General features: G+C 36.3%; 1 long non-coding RNA gene and 1 pseudogene across 1 annotated transcript; one reads left to right on the forward strand and one right to left on the reverse strand.

Moving 5' to 3' along the window:
* Positions 1-1,596: 1,596 nt before the first annotated feature.
* Positions 1,597-5,220, reverse strand: LOC149228900 (uncharacterized). The gene is made up of 2 exons (XR_016247254.1): positions 4,705-5,220; positions 1,597-1,971 (listed from the first exon to the last, which is right to left on the reverse strand). It is a non-coding gene; the product is annotated as an uncharacterized LOC149228900 (long non-coding RNA).
* Positions 5,221-7,122: 1,902 nt separating this feature from the next.
* Positions 7,123-12,509, forward strand: LOC149228901 (putative pectin methyltransferase QUA3; annotated as a pseudogene).
* The last annotated feature ends 5,236 nt before the right edge of the window (positions 12,510-17,745 follow it).

The raw sequence follows: 17,745 nt of genomic DNA on the forward strand, positions 1-17,745 counted from the left end.
CAGTGGTTGTCTCAAGCTGGTCCAGATCAGGGTGGTATTTCAATGCCTGTCTTCTGTGTATGCAACCCTGATATCATTGCAAGAGGCATGACAAGAGACGCCCAAAATAGCATAGTGATCCTTTTTCCTCCTCAAAGCAATATCTCTCTTTTCTTATGTTGCAAAATTGGCACTGATGGTTCTGCCATTGAAGCTGTGAGAAGCCCTTAATACCACATTGCCAATACTGAGCTGATTACTTGAAATTGGGTTGCTTGTGGTACTTGTTAGGAATATCAATTCCCCCATAATCAGAGGGGATTGGAACTCATGCTAATAGTGGGGAACAAGAAGTTTCACTCAGTTGACCAACGTTCCATTTCCATATGATAATATGGCACAGTCTATATGAAAAGGGAAGTGATTCCTTCTCACTAGGCAAGCCAATAAATAGATCATACCTAGCATAACTATGTTCAGCTCTGTTTTGTCAGAAGTAGTGGATCCTTGTGCTTACTATTTGAGGACAAAAAGAACTTAAGAAATCAGTTCAGGGCAAATAAAATCACTGATACATGAATATATAACTGGATGTGTTTCACTCTCGTATAAGTTTTTCCCAAAAACGAAATGTTTAGGGACAAAAAGTTTATTTGGTGAGGCTTTGCCCACAACTGAGTGGTAAGACTATATCCACTCATATTTGGGCTACCAAAAGATTTCAGGCAGGTAAGTAGTATGATGAATCTTAGAGATGTACATTTGGGATGGTAATTTACACCATATCCATGAATCATATCCATACTCACATTGAGGTCAACTAGTTACCTAGTTGAAGTAGTGCAGCGATCTATGCATACACTATTCATGGGAAGAACTTGTAAGGGATGTGTAAGGTATTATGTTGTTTTTTCCATTAGTGTTGATCCTGTAATGGACAATTATAAAAATTTTAGCCTCCCTGTCTTAGGAACTACTAATATGCATTGATATTAGTATGTTCTTGATGCAAGTTTCACATACAGGAAGGAAGGCCAATGGCATATTCCATTAATGTGAGGAAGAACCACGAATCTGGCACATTAAAAACACCAAGAGAATGATCCAATGTGTCAAGGGAACTCAATATTTAGACAATTACCCTATATGAGTCCTCCTTGGTACATGATCTAACACAGGTTATATTTTACCAATCTACTTCCATAAGTCCACCAGAATAACTATTTTATACTTCATGACACTTGTGATTCAAAATCTTAATATTAGTAGATGCAGAAAAACAATAGAGAATTTACAGGTGTATTATTTCTGCTTATATTGTATTGCAGATTTCTTATCTGCTGAATCATATTTAACTCGTACCCTTTATATCATGGTAGTATTTATTTCTAAGGTAAGTTAGGTCTTCATGGCTGTGGAGATAACTTTCATATGTGGTCATCATGCATTGTCACTCCTAAATATTGACATAAAATAGGCTCAGTTAGACTTAATAGTAAATACTATGCTTAAAGCCACAAGCCTTCGAAGAGAACAAAACATGCAACAAGTTTTCAACAGCATGGTAACGGCTCATCCTTGAATCACAATCATGCAGAGACATTTCACACATGATAATGGTTTCCCAATCTGTATGAATATATATAAGAAAATATAACGAATCAAGCACGATAGGGTGGAAAATACCAGCACGACTTAAATTTGGCCAATGTAAGGATTCCAATGCAATCCTTTACCAGAGGCTCAAATTATTTCATGAATCCAAAGCAATGAACAACCCAAGCCCCAAAACTAACTCAGGAAAGTCAGTGCACAAATAAACACAAAAATCCTCTCTTTACAATGCTAGTTCTCCATAAAACCTAAAACTAACAAGGCATATGCATGAGTTCTCCTCCTAGATAGAAGTACCAAACGTCCAAAACTCTAGAAGCACTTCCTATGGACAATTGAGGTGCCAAACTCATCATATTCTGATTTTGAAATCCACATCTGCAATACACATAACAAGTGCAAATTTTTAGGTGAATCCAAAACTTTTTCCTTGATAAAATTAAGAATACAATATGCAAAATGAAGTGACTCCTGGTAAGAATCCTCCAGACAAATATCCCACCAAAACTAATTACAACGTCATCCCATCATAAGGAAATATATACATAATAACATATATTAAACAAGAGGTCATGGGTACAAGCATCACACCATACATAAATAGGAAGCAGAGTACCAGAGTACATTCAAGCAGCTTGAAATTTTTTACCACGGATCTTGGTCCATTACCTTCTCTAGAAGGTACAATCTTGAAAGGTCTTATTCATCTCTAATACATACAAAATCCACACACTGGAGTTAGAAATAAGAACATGGTCACAATTCCCCCTCAATACTAGCATTGACCTGTTTCCCAATTCCTTCCTCTCCAATGCCCAAATGAGGATGGGGATGATGCATCCCTGGTAGTGTCAAACTTGGGTATGAGGTGCAGATCATCATATGCTTTTCTCTTTTGTGGATCAGACATAGTATCATAAGCCTGATTTATCTCAGAAAAAAGGTCAGTGGTTGTCTCAAGCTAGTACAGAGGCATGACATCAAGGTGGTATTTCAGTGCCAATCTTCTGTATGCAACCCTGATATCATTGTAGGAGGCATGACAAGAGACACCGAAAAGAGCATAACGATCAATTTTCCTCCTGAAAGCAATATTCCTCTTTTCTTTTGTTGCAAAACTAGCACTAATGGTTCTACCATTGAGGCTGTGAGAAGCCCTTAATACCACCTTGCCAAGACTTAGCTGATTACTTGAAATTGGGTTGCTTGTGGTACTTGTTGGAAATATCAAGTCCCCCATAATCAGAGGGTATTGTAACTGATGCTAATAGTGGGGAACAAGAAGTTTCACACTGTTGACCAAGGTTCCATTTCCATATGATAATATGGCACATTCCATATGAAAAGGGAAGTGATTTCTTCTCACTAAGCAAGCCAATAAATAGATCATGCCTAGCATAACTATGTTCATCTCTGTTTTGTCAGAAGTAGTGGATCCTTGTGATTACTATTTGAGGACAAAAATGACTTAAGAAATCAATTTAGGGAAAATAAAATCTCAGCAAGCCTCATACATGAATATATAACTGACCGTGTTTCACTCTCGTATACGTTTTTCCCAAAAACGAAATGTTTAAGGCAAAAAATGTATTTGGTGAGGCTTTGCCCACAACTAAGTGGTAAGATTATATCCACGCATATTGGGCTGCCAAAAGATTCATGAAGGTAAGTAGTATGGTGATTCTCAGATATGTACATCTAGGATGGTAACTTGCACCATATCCATGAATCATATCCATACACACATTGAGGTCATAGTGATCCTTTTTCCTCTTGAAAGCAATATCCCTCTTTTCTTTTGCAAAACTAGCACTGATGGTTCTTCCACTGAAGTTGTGAGAAACCCTTAATATCACATTGCGAAGACTCAGCTCATTACTTGAAATTGGGCTGCTTGTGGTACTTGTTGGGAATATCAATTCCCCATAATCAGAGGGGATTGGAACTGATGCTAATAATGGGGAACAAAAATTTTCACACCATTGACGAAGGTTCCATTTGCATATGATAGTACCTGTGGTTCGTCCACTTGCATACAGAGAAAGTACTGCTTGGATTGCAACATACATGGTAGGCACATTGAAAGTCTCAAACATTATCTGTGTCATCTTGTCTCTATTAGCCTTGGGGTTATGTTGTGCCTCAGTGAGAAGCATAGGGTGTTAAGGGCCACTTGGAGTTCATTGTAAAATATGTGATGCCAGATCTTCTCCATGTCATACGAGTTGGTCACAATACCATGGTCGATCGGATACTAGAGAGTCAAGATACCCCTCTTTGATTGAGCTTGATCTCCAACATATGCATATTTTTACCCCCATACAAACTATCACACCAGTATGCCTTGGTCTGCCCACAATGCTTGGGAAAACAGCACGCGGAGCATAGTCTCCAGCAAATCCAGCCTTATATAGGCATCATAAGAATAAGAATGGATAGGATCAACATAACTCAGAAACAAAATCACAGTCCTTAATGAACATAAATCTTTTAAAACCTAGCTCCTTAGTTTGAGGCAATATCTGCATTACAAGATGGTCTCCAATAGACATACACTACTGCAACTTCTTGCAATCCAATTGGGAAATCTAATAACAAAGATCAAGGAGCATAGACCAACATTGTAAAAAGTAGCCTTCATTCCCAACCTATCCCCTTAGTTTGAGGCAAATATCCACATGGATTACAAGATGGTCTGCAATAAACATACACTATTGCAACTTCTTGCAATCAAATTTGGGAATCTAATAACAAAGATCATGGAGCATAGACCAACACTGTAAAAGCTAGCCTTCATTCCCATAGACCAATCTGATCTGAATGAGACATAAATATTAGAAAAACAAAAACATAAATACCAACCTTAACCATTTTAGATCCATTTTCACATACAAGGGGTTGGATTTCTTCTGCATCACCCATTCTAAGAAGATATCAAGACTCAACTGTACATACACAAAAAATACCCACCTCAGATCCTTCCCTAAATATGACCCAGAGCAACATGAATATTCTTTCAAACAACATACCCACATCAAATTATGAAATTTGCAATGAATGGAAAATAATATTGATCTATCTTAATGGTTACTGCAACGGAAAAGCACATACATAAGCTTAACAAAGGTGGGATGGTTGCAGATCTCATTCCAAACGAGTGAAAGAGCGGCCTCAGTTGTTGTGCAAGTACTGAATAGGTCTTCCAAATGGTTTGCTTAGAGAGATGCCCTAGTTGAGACTATCAAAGCTCCATAGGTGCACAATGGTATTAAGCTCAGTGATGCAGTTGCTTCAAGGACCTCAGCATATTCCACATCCTTAATTTCCAAATACACCCACAGAGGGTTGCAGGCATAGGATGAAATTATTCCTTCAAGACTGTTAGTTTCACCTGTAAGAGGAAAGGAATTCCAACGAAACACTATAAACCATATCCAGAAGACACCCACAAGTTAAATATTTTTCGTCTGATCCAATAAGCTCCACAGGGCCAAGGCCTACGTAGTGGCCAGCAGCTTCAAGCAAGATCCTCTACGACACAAGTCCTCGCCACTTCCATGTGACATCTTGGAGCTGACATGGATGGTAGAACAGTGTTTCAGAAAACCTACAGAAGAGGTAAGACAGGGATAGTTTCAATTATAATGAGTAACTTTAATTTAATGGTGGAAAACATTTAAATAGTCTAGCATCAAATCGGACGGATCATAGTAAGACGCAAGGGGAGAGTTGATTTCAAAGGCTAACCCTTAGCAGGTAATTATTAAAATTTTTAATTAACAAAACTATTAAAGTGCCTAATTTAACAAATTTATTAAAGTGGTCAATTCCAATAGAATAAGCTTATACAAATAAATATAAAGTAAATAAACAATACTTATGTACAATTATCTCAAATTTAATAGATTAAATTATTATTATTATTTTTTTTCCAATTATCCAAAGTCTAAATGATGGGATGTTCTGCAATTTTAATCTATAGAATGAGGGTAATGAATATGGAATTTGACATGCAATTGGCTAACTATCAATATTTTAATACGGGTGTTCTATGGAGTTTCCCTTTTAAATTTGGTAAAATAATTATTGAAAATTTATGAATTTTGTTTTATAAAGTCATGAACTAAATCCAGAAAAATTTACTTTCTTTCTCAGATTTTTGGTTTAATAGAGATCAGAATTTAAAAAAACAAATCTGAGTTACATTGATCGATTTGTAAAATTTGGAGTGCACCAAATATTTTTGATGAATTTGAATCATCTTCCTTCTCTCCTTTTAGAGAAATCAAATTTTCTATTTAAACAAATTCTAAAATTTTAGAATCCAAAAAAATATTCAGAATTAAATTGTTGCCTCGCCTCTCTAGTCACCTTATCCTAACAAGTGCTAAAACAAGCATCCCGCTCAATCAAATTCAACAAGTGGTTGAGTTTCCAAATTCCAACATTGACTGCAATTGATTTAAGCATTAACTGCAACCATGTTACTGTACTCTTTCAAGGCCCACTTAGCGTTCAGTGCTTAGAGTGGCCTGATGTACGACTTCCTGGAAGGATAAAATGAAGATGATTACGGATGAGCAAGGCATTTAATGTTGATCCTTTCAATGCCCATTTATGTAGGAAAGTCTTATTTCCAATCTTATTGAAAAGTAAATGTGTCTTGACATCGGCTCGATATAACACGATATAACACACCGCGCGTGATGAGAGAGAAAAAAAATAGCAGTGTGTTATATCGGGCGCATGTCAGGGCGCATTTACTTTTCAATAGGGTTGGAAATAGGGCTTTCCATTTAAGTAGACTCTGATGTTTTTTGGTTTAAAAAATATATATATATATATATAATTTCGTTAATCATAAAAATAAATACATTTAACTGAAAATTCCCTGAATTGGCTTTTATGAGAGAGTGAAAATATCTAAACTTGGTTAAATAAAAATGGTCTAATTAGTTTCTCTGAGCTTCTCTTTGAGGAAATAGAAATTATTTCCTTCCAAGGATAAAAGGAAGATAATTCCGGTATGCAGTTGTCTATAATGCGACTTTTTGGAAGCTTTTCCCGTGGGTTTTTCCGGTCAAAATCCGGCAGTAATTTATTGGAATCGCAAGTTTGATAGCTATTTTATGCATAATCAAAGCATCCCAGGGGTTTTTCAGGGTGTTGAATCCAAATATGCAGTTAAAAAACCATTTTAAATAATACAAATCAAGATTTAACCTCAATTTTTTCTGCCGGCTTCCATCACCAGAATCTCCAAAAAATCACATTATAGACAACTCCATTCCGGTATCCTCAGTGCACAGAGTGCTCTGATGTTTTTGTTTTTCTTTCAGGTGGAAAATAAAGTAACACTTTCATTAATCATAAAAGTAGATACATTTAACTGATAATTACATGAATTAAGTCCTTTGAGAGAGTGAAAATATCTTAATATTTTTAAATGGAAAAAGTTTGATGTATGACTTTCCTGGAAGGATAAAAAGAAGATGATTCTAGTCTAACAATTAACTTCCTGAATATTAAATGCAAGTAAACTGCCACAATTACATAAATTAATTAATACATAAGTAATGTGGTTGATATATAGCAATAGCCTCTTATATATTAATATTGTTAATTATATCAATAATTTTTTATTATTTATATTTATTAATAATTATACTATTAATTATTAAAAAATATAACTATTAATTATTCATATTGATATTCATAAAAATGGGAAGAAATACTTTTTAATATTTATTATTATTAATCATTAATTTATTATAAAAATATGAACAAATATTAGAAAATAATTTTTATTTTTAAGTATAATTTAATTAAAATATTGAAAATAAACTATTGAATTTAATATTTTTAAACATAAGCTCATTGTACAACCTAGTATGCGTTGATGTGTGAGTCCGCCATTATGTCCATTCCCTTTGAAATAAAAATAAAAAATAATAATTATGACGTAAGGCGTTTCCCTTTGAAATCAACTTTCCTCTTGGGTTACGTGTACATTTCTGAGCCTTTGATTTAAGTGTTAGACGATGAAAATAATCTTACCCATCCAATTGATTAGACCGGTATACGATGCGACCCAACGGATCGACGCTTGCCCTCGCTCGACGCTACGCTACTTCCAGGTGCTTCTTCGTGTGGAGACCTTGCACTTGCCCTCGCTCTAGATTTGGTTTCAGGCTTGCTGTTCTTGGCGGTCTTCGTATTTTTCCTCTGCGTATTTACTCCACTGGGAGATTCGTTAGCTGCATCGGGGAGACAAGCATTGGTGCTGAGTAGGGGAAGGGACAGAGATGGAGATCCCCAGCACAGAGAACGCTTTCTCAGAGTGGTTGAATCAGGGGAGGCAGCAGTGGAGGCCTGCCCCTTGGAATCCGTCGATTACTGTCCTTGCGAAGATCCACGACGGAGTAGCCATTTCACCAGAGAAAGAAATGTTTACAGAGAGAGGCACTGCCCTCCTCAAGATCAAAATCTCCTCTGCCTCATTCCACCACCTCTCGACTACAAAATTCCTCTGCCATGGCCTGAAAGTCTCCACAAGGTCTTTCTCACTTTTCTAATGGCAAACATCTGTTTTCTTTAATGTTGGTTTCCAGTTGAATTTTAAAGTTGTGAGAAAGAGCATTATGATTTTAGGAATTACATTTTAGAAATTGCAAAATGCTGGATGCCAGATTGGTAATTTGAAATAGCTTGTTCTTGGTTCTAGATTCTATAGACATTCAGTGGCATTTGGGTTCCATAATTAGATATAACTACTTTCTTGGGTAGGCAGGGGAAAGACTGTTAATCTATTGATAAATCTCTACGTGCTTATTGAACAGAAGAAAACCAATTTTCTTTTTGTCATAATACTATTAGTTTCGAATTGGCTCGAGGAATCTCCCGATGTCATTTTGCTGTCTGCCAAAAATCATGCATCAAAGACTTGACTCAATCTTGGGTACTGCAGAATAGCTTAATTTAAAATCTGTTATTAAATCTTGCTGTTTGATTAAACCTGCATGGTAGATATGGCATAGCAATATGCCCCATAACAAGATTGCAGATCGGAAAGGGCATCAGGGCTGGATGAAGGCAGAAGGACCTTACTTCATATTTCCAGGTGGTGGCACCATGTTTCCCGATGGAGCAATACAATACATTCAGAAGCTGAAACAATATTTACCTATAAGTGGTGGAACCATCAGGACAGCTTTGGATGTTGGCTGTGGGGTTTGAACTTTCTCCCTTTCTCTTCTCCTTAATGTATTGTTTTTGAAGCACCTTTGCAATCTAATTTGTAAATGTACTAGTAGAGCCACGACCCATTACCAAAGGGAATATCACAATTGATTGATTGATTGATTAATATTGAATCTTGACTCCCTAAATGTAGGTTGCCAGCTTTGGAGGATACCTGCTTAAGGAAGATATATTAACCATGTCTTTTGCTCCCCGGGATTCACACAAGTCACAGATACAGTTTGCATTGGAAAGGGGCATACCTGCGTTTCTAGCAATGCTTGGAACCCACAGACTGCCCTTCCCTGCTCATGTATTTGACCTGATTCATTGTTCCCGATGTTTGGTACCCTTCACTGCTTACAGTAATCTTTCTCCATCTCTAACCTAGTGAGAAGATATTGTTGTTGAGTGATATTTCGTTTTGAATTTACACCATTGATGATATCTAATTTTTCACCTCAAAGAAAACAAAAAGTTAAAAGCACTGTACTTGCACACTATGGTGCAAAAATTACAAAAGGCGTATTTACTGAAGGAATACTCTGTCAAACAGATGGATCTTACATGATCGAGATGGACCGTTTGTTGCGATCAGGAGGCTACTTTGTCATCTCTGGACCTCTTGTGCAGTGGCCTAAACAAGAGAAAGAATGGGCTGACCTGCAGAATTTAGCGCACGCATTATGTTACGAGTTGGTTATTATTGATGGCAACACTGCAATTTGGAAGAAACCTTCCAACAACTCGTGCTTCGCTTTGAAGAGTGTAACTGGACCTAATTTATGTGATGAACATGATGATCCCAACTTGGCATGGTAATTTATTCCATCTAGCGGTTGAAATTGTGTTTTTTGATGTAAAAATGTATATCACCAACTTGGAGCTTTGATCTCCTAGATAACATTCTCTTTCAATCCGCTTACAGGTATGTACCATTGAAAGAGTGTATTAGCCAGTTTCCACCATTGAAAGAGAAAGAGAACAGTTTAATTGAGCTTCCAAAGTGGCAAAGCCGATTGAACGACCCTCCTCAGCATGCTGTAGACATAAACAATTTTCTGGATATATTTAAAGTTGATACACGGAGATGGCAAAGGAGAGTGACATACTATAAGAATGTGTTGAATCTGAAGTTAGGATCTTCAAGTGTACGCAATGTTATGGATATGAATGCGGGTTTTGGTGGCTTTGCAGCAGCACTTATTGCAGATCCTGTATGGATCATGAACTTTGTTCCTACTTATACAACAAATACTCTTGTTGTGATTTATGACAGAGGCCTTATTGGAGTTTATCATGACTGGTAAGTTTATATTCCTTGAGAGTTTTGTTAAGTGTTTGAACTATATTGCTATGATCTACAGAATTCACGTACTTAAAATTCCTACAACACTGCATCTTTGATTTCTGATTTTCCAATTGCTTTCCTTGGATGTTGAGTTCAATTTCAAATCAAGGTTCTAGTTAAGTTTGGTTGGCTTTTGGAACAACATCTCAAGTACCACAAGATGGGAATATTTGCTGCCCATGGATTTCCTTGGTTTGTTTCATCTTTTGATGGGAGAGTGCAAGCAAGAACACGTCTATACAATTTGAATAGTATGTACTTGCATTATGGTGAATTCTCTCTGGTTATCAAGGTGCTCCGGGAACTAGGGCATCTTCATATTTACATGATATTTAACTATTTTCTAGAGAGATCAGGGGACTCTGGGCACAAGTTTGATAGGATGGTGATTATGGCAATATCATTGAATATTCTATGGCTAGAAATGTGATTTGGCAGGTGTGAGGCCTTCTCTTCTTACCCTCGAACATATTATTTTATTCATGCAATTGGCATTGAATCTCTAATAAGAGATCTGAGTAGAGGTGGAAACAGGTGCCTTTCTGATCCTCCATTTTTCTTTTGGGTTTTCTTCAGATTCCTGAACCTATCACTTTATATTGTTTATATTCATGAACCTTGGTCTAAAGAATGATATCTCTCCTCCTCTGTGATAGGCATTATTCAATCATCATTTTTAGTTCCATGTTAAAGTTCATGTGTTACTGACTCATTGGTTTTGGATTTTATGCTTACAGATGTAGTCTTGTTGATTTGATGATTGAAATGGATAGAATTCTCCGACCTAAATGAACTGTTGTTGTCCGGGATACTCCTAAGTTCATTGATAGGGTTGCAAAGATTGCAAGTGCAATACGCTGGAGTACAGAAGTTTATGACACTGAGCCAGAGTCCATGTACTCTTCAAGCCATCAAACTATGGTTCTTTATTTGATTGTAATGCAAAGATTCCAGAAAATTTTGAACTGTGAAGCATGGCAAACAATGTGCACATTGCCAAATTTAATTTGTTGATTTTCTTTGGAGCTTATGAGTTAGAACTTTGAAGGGAAAAAAAAGTGAATTACGAATAGTATTTTAGTGACTAATGACATTGGGATGTACAGTCATAAGGAAGTCCACAAGGAAATCTGTTGAAGACAAACATCCTAGAGATTTTTTTTTCTATAGACATGAGTGCTTCTTATCCAATCCTGCTCTAATTTTGAGCTTCACCTCCATAATGGCTAGGAATTGAATTGTTTCTTATGTAGATTTCTTATATTTGTCATGCCATTTGCCCTGATATACAGGTAAAACTTTGCAATGGAAAGTTGGTGACTGTAACAGCATCCACCAAAGGTTTTTATAGTGTTGGAAAGCGGCTTGTTCAAAGTCATGCACTTGTCAACTTGCTACAGCAGTTGAGCAGGGCTTTCGAAAATTTCTATAGACGTGAGCACTTCTTATCCAATCCTGCACTAATTTTGAGCTTCACCTCCATAATGGCTAGGAACTGAATTGTTTCTTCTGTAGATTTCTTATATTTCTCATGCCATTTCCCCTGAGGTGAGGCTTTTCAATGGAAAGTTGGCGACTGTAACAGCATCCACCAAAGGTTTTTATAGTGTTGGAAAGCAGCTTGTTCAAAGTCATGCACTTGTTAACTTGCTACAGAAGTTGAGCAGGGTTTTTGCAAATGTGAGTATCTTTAAGGTCCAAACTATACTTCTATTGCACCTTATATTATTTAATTTCTTACGAGATGCCTTCTCTCGTGTTTAAGAAATTGACATCAGTGTTTAATGTTTGGGCATCGGTCTTCTCTTTGTGGGATCGATCTTCTGAATGTTTTAATTTCCTTCTAGCTATTAAGGATTTAAGAAATTATAATGATTTTGGATTTTGAAATAGTTTGTTGTGTTGATAAAAATTGAGGCTTGGACATATTTGTTGTAGACGCTTTCTTCATGGGCTACATCAAGTGTTGAAGAGGTTGCTTCAACTGGACCAGGCATTCGCTTTTTTCAACTTTATGTAAGTTTATCATTTCCACCCATATGATTGTCTTCCCATGTTTTCTAAGATGTAATTGAGTTCATATCCATCCAATTGTATTATAGGCTCCTAAACGAATGGTAAAATCAGTTATATTGCGTTGGGTTTACTAAATGTGGATGTATGAGTGGTGTTAAAATTTAGATGTCATTGCTGGCAGGTTTACAAGAATAGGAATGTTGTTGCACAACTTGTTAGAAGAGCGGAGAGGGCTGGTTTTAAGGCAATTGCACTGATTGTGGACACACCTCGACTTGGGCGGAGGGAGTCTGACATTAGAAATAGGTAGTGAAAATTCATTCTATTTTAGATTTGCTAACAGGACTAGGTAGACACATGGGATAAATCTTATATTCAGAGTATACTCCTCTTTAACGTTATGAGTTTGTACCCATGTTTTAACACTTTCTCAACTCTCAATAAAAATCAGAACATTGTGGAATTATTTTAGGATCAGAAGCGACGCTAGGGTTAGAAAAAGCATTTAGTACCTATAATGTATCAAACATAAAATAAGTCAGAAGTCTCCATTTTATCTGGGATTCCTCTTTGTTCATCCCTTGTCTGACACTAAGGTATCTAATGTTATGAAAAGTCTCATTGTGATATCCACTAACAGAAGGCATGGGTCTAAAAATTGTTTAGTTTGAGTTTGTGAGCAGGATGTGAAATGGTTCAATTTGTTTATGCATGGTTGTTTTTTATTTTTTTTACAAAGATAGCCCTTCAATTGCTTGCATATTATGAGTTTCTTATGGATTCCACAATCTCCCCTGTTTAGCTACTGTACATTCAGCTAATACATAGTCATTTGAAAAAGATATGCCTTCAACTCCCGTATCTATTTTTTCACCAACTTTATGACTGTAATCACAGGAAAAATTGATGAACATAAAACATCTCCCCATGACTCTGAAAATGTGTGGAGTTGTTACAGCCAATTCACACTTCCGAGTGTTAGTTAATTAAGGTGAATGAGACTAAAGAATTCTTGCCCTTTGAACCAGAAGTTGTTAAGTTTTGTTATGGATAATTTTTAGTAACATCCATGACACACATATGCCGTTATTTTTTAACTTAATCTCCACTATGTTTAACTTATTGTTGGAGGCAATCCTGAATGGAAAGAGAAGGAGGTACTGATGAGACTTGGTCACTAAACCAAATATGTATAGAAATGGATTTTTATATTTTGTATCCCGCCCACCTCATTGTGAATATATCATGTACGACTTGGTCAACAATGATCACTCACCTAACTCTATAATTTTTATTTCGTAACCCTGAGAATCTTGGCCAAAGATGATCAATCTACACCAATTTTGTGCTTTCATAAATACCTAATACAATATAGAGTGTACATCATGCATAGTTACAACGATATTCTTTTATAACTCGCATTATTTTTTTTCACATTTGTAAGTATTTTGCATTGTTGTTGACTGTACTAATATCAGTTAGTATCAAAACCTCAGATTAACTACTTTGGGAGTTCTGCAATTCCAGCTTCTTTGGTGTCCCTTTTATTCAGAATTATCCTCAAAATATCACCTCCAAGCTACTCTAGGAATCCATAGCACATGAATTGTTCTCTTCTCCTATTAGCAGGTCAATAGACATGCATGCAGCACCTTCCCACTCTAGCTTCTTTATCCATTTTTCCACGGTTTTCCATACATTTTCTACAATCACAGTACTCTTCACAACCTTGAATACCACATGTTTAATTGCCATGCTAGAGTGGGTTCCTATTGTGTCTATCATGGATTCTTGGCACAAATCTTATCGTAGATCAGAACTGAAGTACTGCAATTTTGGCATTCAACTTGCAATATCAAGCACACTTGCAATTTTTTCATGAATGTCTCCTTGACACAAATTCTTCCTGCAGTGCCACACTTCAAAACTCCAGATCAATGTAGCTGGTGTTTTAGTTTTGCATCATGACTTTTAAACTTACCATTTCTCTCCTGGGGTCTATGATTGTCCAATTTTGTGCTTGAAAAAATACCTTGCCATCTATGTCTCCCACTTTGCATGTTGTTTGTTGATTAATTTCTGAGTTAGGATTGTCCAATATCTTCAGATATTGTAATGGAAGCTAGAAAAAGCTATTCACAACAAACATATCAACTTTTCCAAGGAGTGTCACATGATTTTCTTTTCCAGTTGGTAAGTATTGTCTAATTATGGTAAGAGACCCTATTTTTTGTCTTTGCTAGTGGGCTTCAGTACAACATCTTTGAGGAAAGAATAACCTACTAGTCACTCTATGCTTGGAAGGTTTTAGAGATGAAGGCAAATTACTTCCCCCCAAAGGAAGATGTCATTTTAATGAATGAAGCACCCACAGATCTTTATGTGTTAGTGTCTGGTGTTGTGGTAGGTATCTTTCTGAACGTTACAGAGTCCAAAATTTCAGAACTTTTAGGTGGTTCACTTTATTTCTTTTGCCGAATGTGTCTTCAAACAGATAATTGCAACAAGAGTTGTAAATATTGATGTGGCGCTAGAATAACGTTGAAATTTTGTTTCATTTTGCAGGACATACTAGCAGACAAAGACAAGGATAAAACAGAGCAGGCAAGCTAATTTTTTTTTAAAGGAAAGTGATTATTCATGCTCTTAGTATCTTCTTGTTAGGAGATTCATTACATAATAAGCATGAATATTAGAATGTTTGCATTTCATTTACAAATAAATTTGGAACAACCATTTGTTTCACTATATGTTTTAGTCACATTAGAAAATTTGAAGTACAGAAATGACATGTCTCATTCCAAATGACTTGTTTGTTTTACCCCAGGCATTAGTAGCACATACATTACTTTGAAATCACAAAACTAAGTCAGTTGGTTTCTTTACTGTAAACTTGTCTCCTGCTACATTCCAGAGGACAGGTTGGATGGAGAAAGGAATAGCAATCAGTCTATCAAAAGAAATTCAAACTATTTTTTAGATTAGGGAGTTTGTGCAGCTAGCCTCAGGTGTGAAGACAGATTGGATGGTGCCTCAAATTTATTATGGTGAAAGGTGAGGGTTACATTTGTACTAGAAGAGAATAATCTCAAGGATATTGTGACTCTGGTTATAGATCTATAGTAGTTGACAACTCATGACGAAAGGGAAGTGAAGGCTAAGTGGATGATTATGGATGATGCTATATTGGATCATTGGATCCATTGTATATCCAAGAAAAAGATGGTGAATGAGATGTTTGATGGATTAGTTTTTCTACCCCAAATGGTTTATCCCTGGGAGATTAGGATTTTTTGATAAAACGCCAGGGATTAATTGAACTAGTTGTTGGAGATGTTGCTGGGCACTTGGCTAATTTCATGCCCACAAGCATATTATTCAGTTCCTCCTGGGTAAGGCTCACTAGGGACACTATCCACCAAAGTGGACAAGCATCCAGTAGGTTTCCCTACAAAGTATTTCTTGGAAAAAGAATCCCCGAGGGGTTAGTTCATGCGTATATTTTTATATTTGGTCACACATAAGTTTAGGTTTAAGGGTGGATGGCACAAATTCTATACCCAAATTCGCAAGGGGCTTTGATTGTGAATGCATATGATATGGATTGATGATTCTCAGGAAAGAAACTCTGAAAACCATGTCAGCTAGGGAAGTCGTGTAATTGCAAACAATATAAAGTGCAGAAAATATGGTAGCTTATTTGTATGATTAAAGAAGAGTCCTGGTTCTTTTACCCCTGTATTATGTTATTGACAAGTTTGCAACCAGTTCATACAACCATGTCAACTAAGGAAGTCATGCAATTGCAAGCAGTATAAAGTGCAGTAAATATGGTAGCTTATTTGCATGATTAAAGAAGATTCTTGGATCTTGCCCCCCTGTACTATATTTTTGACAAGTTTGCAACATGTTCATATTGAAGTTCGCATTTGCTGAACTACATTTTGTTAAGGATATGCTTCAAATACTATCGGATCTAAGTTATGCATTGTGTTCAAAATTTGCATCTACTGGATAGCTTGCTCCCAAGGATGGGTATTTGCTTGCTCCCATCAAATACCTTTGGATTTGAGGTAGATAAAGTGCTTATTTCTTATGATTCTAATGAGTTGTGGCACCTGTGGCAGTGTTCTTAGTAACTTGGAGGGAGGAAGGGGTTATGGTCATATCTTCCATGTTCTATTGGACTTCAAAGGACCGAATAGTTTTGAGCTTGGACTTCAAAGGAATGGGTAGTTTTGAGTGGACATCTATTATTTGTTCTTAATTCAGACATGTTACTATCTTTTCTTGATTCTGCTAAGCAATCTAGTTTGAAAGAAGATTTTGATTTGGAGAAGACACAACAATATAGTTTGAAAGAGGGTTTTATTTTGAGAAATACACAGGTAGTTTTTGATCGCCTCCAGAATGAGAACAACATTGTTAATTAGGACAAAGAGGAAATGCTATTCAAATGAAATTTTAATCATTGGTATCAAATACTTTGACTCTTCCAATACTTGGGAGATTTGAGGCACGAAACTTTCCAAGAAAAAATGCTTCCAACTCAATTATTTCAGTGCCCTGTTCTCAAGACTCCAGATCAGTACTCGATTCTCAAGACCAGAGAAGAATATCCGACTCAACTATTTCTGGACATGCTGTTTTAAGCTTGTTTGTGTAAGTTAACACCAATAATTTCATTTTGCAGTTCACTATGCTGGATGCCTTTCATATCTGCTTGCTGCTAGATATCATGATCCAAGTAGGACATGGATTGGTGCTGCATTTCCATATTTTATGAAACAAAGCCTTTGGATTCTCTATATTACTGCAATCTATTTTTCCATTACGATTCTGACCATTTTTGGATATGGAGACCCGCATGCTGAAAATACGAGAGAAATGATATTTGAAATCATCTACATGTTATATAATTTGGGTTTGACTGCATACATGATAGGAAACATGACAAATTTAATTGTACATGGCACAAGCCGGACCATGAAATTTGTAAGGAATATATTTTTAATAGATTTGTGTATAGAAAAGTTATGCCTACATATTCTCTCTTTTCAATGCAAAAATGCTACGTCATATGAGGATTTGACTTTCATTTTGATTGCAGAGGGACACAATTCAGGCAACTTAAAGATTTTCTTTTAGGAATTGGCTGCCACTACAATTGCAAGATCAAATGTTGTCACGTATATGCTTGAAATCCAGGACAAAGGGATTACAGCAAGAAGAAACATTAAATGATCTGCCAAAGGCCACCATCCGCGCAAGCATTGCAAACGTCTTGTTTTTTCCTATTGTTGATAAAGTGTATCCTTTCCAAGGAGTGTCACATGATTTTCTTTTCCAGCTGGTAAGTACTGCCTAATTATGGTAAGGATACCTTATTTTTTGTTCATGAACTCTCCGAATTTGGTATAAAATGTGTACTGTATTTGAAACTTCAATTTGCCATTAAATTAATGGGACATGAATTCCCACAAAGGAGTTCAGAAATGTGCAATTAAGTTGAGCTTTCATCTTGTCATTCAATTGATGGACATTGA

This window comes from Pinus tabuliformis, chromosome J (assembly GCF_031772625.1).
Source record: "Pinus tabuliformis cultivar Carrire ecotype Pingquan chromosome J, CPIR1, whole genome shotgun sequence".
Taxonomy (NCBI): domain Eukaryota; kingdom Viridiplantae; phylum Streptophyta; class Pinopsida; order Pinales; family Pinaceae; genus Pinus; species Pinus tabuliformis.